We start from the raw sequence: 7,147 nt of genomic DNA, 5'->3' as shown, positions 1-7,147 counted from the left end.
CTCATTATGATGTATCTAATTTCTTTGAGGATCCTGAAGGAAATATTGGCCATTTGATCAATGATGGAATAGTTTAATATGTGGGACTGCGAAGTATATATGTAAATAAATAATGTAAAGAACTTATTGTTAAGTTTTATTTTCTATGTATTTAAGTTTCAAATGTGATGTACATAAATAATGAAATATTAATGTCTATAAATTTTGAAATTATTAAATGTGTCAAATTTTAAAATAAAATTTTAGTATATGACATTATTTTATGTACAGTGTTTCTTAGAAAAAATAATTCTGATCAAGTATTCAATTTAACTGTGCATACTACTCATTTTATTATTATTTGTTTTTGAAGAAAATGGCAAGGATATGTAATGAAGATGTATGCCTTGCGGATAGTGCAAGCTCGCACACTATTCTCAAAAGTGATATATATTTTACCCATCTTGTGCCAAAAGAGGAATATGTTAATACTATTATTGGCTCAGGCAATGTAATAGAAGGCTCCGGAAGAGCTATAATTTTGTTTCCTGGAGGAACAAAATTTATAATAAATAATGCACTATTGTCTACCAAGTCTCGAAAAAACTTGTTGAGCTTTAAAGATATTCGTCGAAATGGATATCATATTGAGACTATGAATGAGGGAAATCATGAGTACTTATGTATCACAACTCATGATTCAAATAAGAAAGTTATATTAGAAAAATTACCCTCACTTTTATCTGGGTTATATTATACCAAGATTAGTGCAATTGAATCACATGCCATTGTAAACCAGAAGTTTACTAGCCCAAATGAATTCATAACTTGGCATGATAGATTGGGTCATCCGGGAACAACCATGATGAGGAGAATTATTAAAAACTCTCATGGATATTCACTAAAGAACCAGAAGATTCTTAAAACTAGTGAATTTTGTTGTGCTGCATATTCTCAGGGAAAGTTAATTTTAAGGCCATCACCAGTAAAGATTGGATTTGAGTCCCCTGAATTCCTAGAAAGGATTCAAGGTGATATATGTGGACCTATTCATCCACCATGTGGATCTTTTAGATATTTTATGGTCCTGATAGACGCATCTTCGAGATGGTCACATGTGTGCTTATTATTTTCTCGCAACCTGGCGTTTGCGAGATTATTGGCTCAAATTATTCGATTAAAAGCACAATTTCCAAAAAATCCAATCAAAGCAATTCGTCTTGATAATGCTGGTGAATTTACTTCCCAAGCTTTTGATGCTTATTGTATGGCTAATAGAATAAGTGTTGAACATCCAGTAGCTTATGTTCACACACAAAATGGGTTAGCAGAATCACTTATTAAACGCCTCCAATTAATTGCTAGACCCTTGCTTATGAGAACAAATCTCCCAACCTCGGTTTGGGGGCATGCTATTTTACATGCCGCAGTACTTATTCGTTTGAGGCCAACGAGTTACCATCAGTTCTCTCCTATGCAATTAGCTTTTGGCCAGCAGCCAAATGTCTCTCATTTAAGAATATTTGGGTGTGCGATATATGTTCCCATTGCACCACCTAATCACACCAAAATGGGACCCCAAAGAAAATTGGGGATATATGTTAGATATGATTCTCCCTCTATAGTGAGGTATCTTGAGATACAAACTGGTGATGTGTTTAAAGCCCGGTTTACGGATTGTCGTTTTGATGAATCAAAATTTCCAACATTAGGGGGAGAGAATAAGCTTCCTGAAAAGGAACTTAATTGGAATGCATCATCGTTGATGCATTTAGATCCTCGATCAGGGCAATGTGAACTGGAAGTTCAAAAGATTATACATTTGCAAAGAATAGCAAATGAATTGCCTGATGCATTTTTCGATACAAAGAGGATAACTAAATCTTATATACCAGCGAAAAATGCCCCAATTCGAATTGATGTCCCAGTAGGACAAGTAGCCACTGAAGCAAATTCACGCCAGAAACGTGGCAGGCCTGTCTGTTCCAAAGACAAAAATCCTCGAAAGAGAAAAGAAGTAAATAATATTCCTATTGAAAAAGACATAGTAGAGACACCTGCAGTTGTCCAAAATTTTGATATAACGCCAGAAAACGTTCAGGTACCTGAAAATTGTGAAAATGACGAGATCTCGATAAATTATGTCTTTACAGGAGCGAAATGGAACCGAAATAAGACAATTGTCAATGAAATATTTGCATATAATGTGGCATTAGATATCATGCATGAAAGTAAGGATCTTGAGCCAAGATCAGTCGAAGAATGTTGACAAAGGAATGATTGGCCAAAATAGAAAGAAGCCATGAAGGCTGAATTAGACTCTCTAGCAAAACGTGAAGTCTTTGGACCTGTAGTCTGTACACCTGAAGATGTAAAACCTGTTGTATATAAGTGGGTATTTGTGAGAAAACGAAATGAGAAAAATGAAGTTGTGCGCTACAAAGCCCGACTTGTGGCACAAGGTTTTTCACAAAGGCCCGGTATAGATTATGAAGAAACGTATTCCCCCGTAGTGGATGCGATAACATTACGTTATTTGGTCAGTTTATCTGCATATCATAAACTGCATATGCATTTAATGGATGTGGTAACAGCCTATTTGTACGGCTCATTAGATCGGGATATCTATATGAAAGTCCCTGAAGGACTAAAGATATCTAAACCATCCAATGAATATTCGTAAGAGTTGTACTCAGTCAAATTGCAAAGATCTTTATATGGTCTAAAGCAATCTGGACGAATGTGGTATAATCGTCTTACTGAGTATTTGGCCAAAAACGGATTCAAGAATGATGATATTTGCCCATGTGTTTTCATAAAGAAAACTACATCTGGGTTCATTATAATTGCTGTGTACGTTGATGATTTAAATATCATTGGGACTCCTGAAGAGATTCCAACAATTATAAAAACTCTAAAAGAAGAGTTTGAGATGAAAGATCTTGGAAAGACTAAATTTTGTCTTGGCCTGCAGATCGAGCATATAAAAGGTGGGATCTTTATTCATCAAACAACATACACAGAAAAGATCTTGAAAAGATTTTATATGGATAAGTCACATCCATTAAGTACCCCAATGATCGTAAGATCTTTGGATGTGAAAAAGGATCCATTCCGTCCTAAAGAAGAAAATGAAGATATCCTTGGTCCTGAAGTACCATATCTTAGTGCCATTGGAGCACTAATGTATCTTGCTAATAATACGCGACCTGACATATCATTCGCGGTGAATTTACTAGCAAGGTATAGTTCATCTCCAACCAGAAGACATTGGAGTGGAATCAAACAAATTTTTTGATATCTTCATGGAACGGTTGATATGGGATTGTTTTATCCCTATGGATCCAAATCACAACTAGTTGGCTATGCAGATGCCGGATACCTGTCTGATCCACATAAAGGGAGATCTCAAACAGGATACCTATTCACATATGGTGGTACAGCTATATCATGGAGGTCCACGAAACAGACGATAGCAGCAACCTCCTCTAATCATGCTGGAATACTGGCGATTCATGAAGCTAGTCGCGAGTGTTTTTGGCTGAGGAGTCTGATTCAATATATTCTGTCATCATGTGGACTAATTGATCATGAGATAGCTCCAACTGTCCTGTTTGAAGATAATACAGCATGCATTGCTCAACTTAAGGGTGGATACATCAAATGTGATAGAACAAAGCATATTTCTCCCAAATTCTTCTTCACTCGTGACCTTCAAAATCAAGGGACAATTGACGTCCAACAGATCCGTTCAAGTGACAATCTGGTAGATTTATTCACAAAGTCACTCCCAAAATCGTCCTTTAAAAGATTGGTACATGAGATTGGGATGCGCCGATTTCGAGACATCAACTGATGTCGACAAGAGGGGGAGCTGTACTCTTTTTCCCTTGGTCAGGTTTTTTTTTCATTGGATTTTTCTTGACAAGGTTTTTAACGAGGCAGTCCCCATCACTAAAGGATATTGTACTCTTTTTCCTTCACTAAGGTTTTTTCCCATTGGGTTTTTCTTTAGTAAGGTTTTAACGATGCAATAATCCTAAATGGTCATCCAAAGGGGAGTGTTACGATAAGGAAGCCTAGGTGGATGATATTATTGAGCTAATTATTTTAATACTAGAGTCTTCTATTTATACATCTTTATCTTATATATATCTCTCATTTTACAACACAATTTTATTTTTAAGATTTTATTAATGTTCTGGACCGGCCCTCAAAGAACGTAGGCCCACTGATAAGCTGGCTGCATGGCCACGTGGCAGGGACACTAAGAATTCGTACTAGACTATAATGCAANACATGTGATGGTATTTAAGTGTATTTAAGTGTATGCGAAAAATAATTTTTTATTTTTTATTAAGATACAGTTAGACATAACAGCCATACATATCGGACGTCCGATTCACGGATACGACAACTTAGCTAAGTGTTCGTTCTTTATAGATACTAGATATTTCTAGAGAAAAACAATTATGGAGTTTTTTTCCCGAATCTAGGAGTGGATCATCCGCGGAAGGAAGACAACAAAAAAAAATATACTAAGTACGACTCAAGTATATAAAGGAGGTAACCAACCTCCCCAAAAGATATAATTTTACTCTAAATTCTTGTATTTTTTAATGGACACCTCTCTAACTTGAGTGTCGAAGTAGCTTTGCAGACATTATCTCTTCCGCTTGAGCAATTTTATATTTGTTCTTCTAATCGAGCAGCTGTCAGATTCTTCCCTTCAGCAATATTTTTTGGGTGACGATTTAACTAAAGATGTTTAAGATCCGACCCGACTTAAATTCGGTCCAAATTCAAAACATATTTGTCGAGTTTAAGCTCGCCATTTTTATTCGTTGTTATTTTCGAGTCATGTTTTGGGTCATTCGACCCCACCCTATCTCCAAATCTGACCCGGGATTTTCGGGATTTTTGATACCAAAACAACTCCTCTTGCATAAGCAGATTACTATATTCAGCCTGTAACTCCCTTTCTTCCTGTATGAGGGATAAAGCATCAACTCGTTCCATTCGCTGTTGGATACTGGTCACACATTCGAGAGACAAAGTTCCCACCTTTAACCTCAGATGAAAGAAGGATCTCATTAAAATCCCCAATAGCTAATAAAGGACCTGAATAATTTCTAGAAAAATCTGTCAAAACCCTCCAAGCTTCTTCTCTTTTGCTAGGAACGGGACTTGCATAAATTGCTGCACAGACCCAAGAAAAACCGCCATTCGAAAACTCAACACACACCACTTGCGAACTCACTGCCACGACATTGCAAGATACTCCGGGCCATACAGAGAGCACCCAAATACCTCCACTATGCCCCTGAGCTTCTTCAATATGAATAGGAGTATAACCTAATGTGTTCCAAAAGACAGCCATCTTTTGGAAAGCACAATGAGTCTCTAAAATGATAAAAACGTATGGATGAAAATTCTTTACCAATTGTTTCAGATGCACCCGAGCCAGCTTATTTCCAGTTCCTCTCACATTCCAAGCTATAATGTTTGCACAATCCATATTAATATTACTTGGAGTGAGACCCACACCTCAGATTATTTGAGGGTAGTGAGTGGGGTCTCCACTGTAACCACACTATGCCCATTCTCAACCGGAGAATTCTGAAGAGAATTAGGCCTTAATCTCTTTAAATTGCTTTTGAATGGCGTTTTAGAAGTCCCCGCGCCTTGCGAATAAGCCCCTGCCCGTTCTGAACCAGGTCCTTGCTTGCCACCCGTCACACCTTGAGCAGAGGTAAAACCTGACGAAGCTAATTTAAAGTTCCTCGCTTGTTTTAACACTTGATTGCCCTTACTTATGTGTAAAGATGATTCAACCACATTGATGCCTTTCATAGCAGGTTCTCCTTTAGCAACATAATTAGAAGATTTATCCACATAAACTTTTTTGGACTTATCCTGGTCATGTCTACCCAAAAAGACCTTCTTGCCCTTTGCCTTTCTTTCCACTTTGGTCCACGTTGTATCCCCTGCATGTGCCCCTTCCATTACATGCACTTCCTTATCCTTATTCTTCTTTATCCCAATTGTAGTACTACCAAAAACAAAAGGCTTCTCAATATTAGAAGAAAATGGCACCTGATCTATCTTCTCATGATCTTGTTCCTTGTCTTCATTCACCCCTGTTTTATCAATGTTCGCTGAAATTGAACTAACCAATTTACAGTCCACACCAACATGCCCATAACAACCACACGTATTGCAGACCAACTCAAGGCTTTCATATTCGACATCCAAAACCCTCCCATCCACCTCAACACTACGAGTAATGGGAACGCCTAAATCAATCTCCACACAAGCCCTCGCATACTTCCCTCTTGCTATCATCTTAGTTGCTACATCGACTTTCACTGGCTTTCCCACCGCAGCGGCGATCCTCAACATAGCCTTCTCATGGTAGTAACGAATCCCTAAGCCGTAAAAGCGTACCCATACCATAGTGGATCCAAAAACCTCCTCCTTTGAATAGAACTCAGGTGACCATGGTTTTACAGCAAGATAGAACCCAGATATCATCCAAGGACCACCAAGTAATACCCTCTCCCGATCTTCGAAAGCATCAAACTTCACCAGAAAATAACCATTTCCTACATCCAGAACTTGAAACCCACCCTTCAATCTCCACACCATACCCAGCTTATGCACCATTGCCGTGTAACTCATATGCTTGCCCAAGACTTTGACGACGATCGCTTCCTTATATGGTACAGATAACGCCGCCAGCCCTTCTTCTGAGAAGATGACCCGAGGAGGATGCGAATTCCCGTGGTTCCCTTTGATCACCTTGACTAGCCTCTCTCCATCTAAAGTCTCATTCCAAAGCATAGGAGAGGGAGACTTTGTAAATCATGTTGCTTGTATGCGAAGTTTGTTTTAACTTCCGCAAAAAGATTCATTGTTGTTGCAATACTCAATTCACCCCCCCTCTTGAGTAATTGTGCATAGGTTCTACAGACTTCTGTCCAGTCACCATGTCGCGGAAGGAAACCTTTTGAAACACCCTTGATTTAATAATTAATGATAGACATTTGTTAAGAATAAAATTAAAATTGTAGGAATATTAATGAAAAGAAACTAATACATTTAATTTCATTAAAATTTCAAACTCTTTTTTTTTTAGATAAAAAGAAAATGTTTTTATTTTTGTATC

The sequence above is a fragment of the Arachis ipaensis genome, chromosome B07 (assembly GCF_000816755.2).
Source record: "Arachis ipaensis cultivar K30076 chromosome B07, Araip1.1, whole genome shotgun sequence".
Taxonomy (NCBI): Eukaryota; Viridiplantae; Streptophyta; class Magnoliopsida; order Fabales; family Fabaceae; genus Arachis; species Arachis ipaensis.
This window is presented reverse-complemented; position numbering follows the sequence as displayed.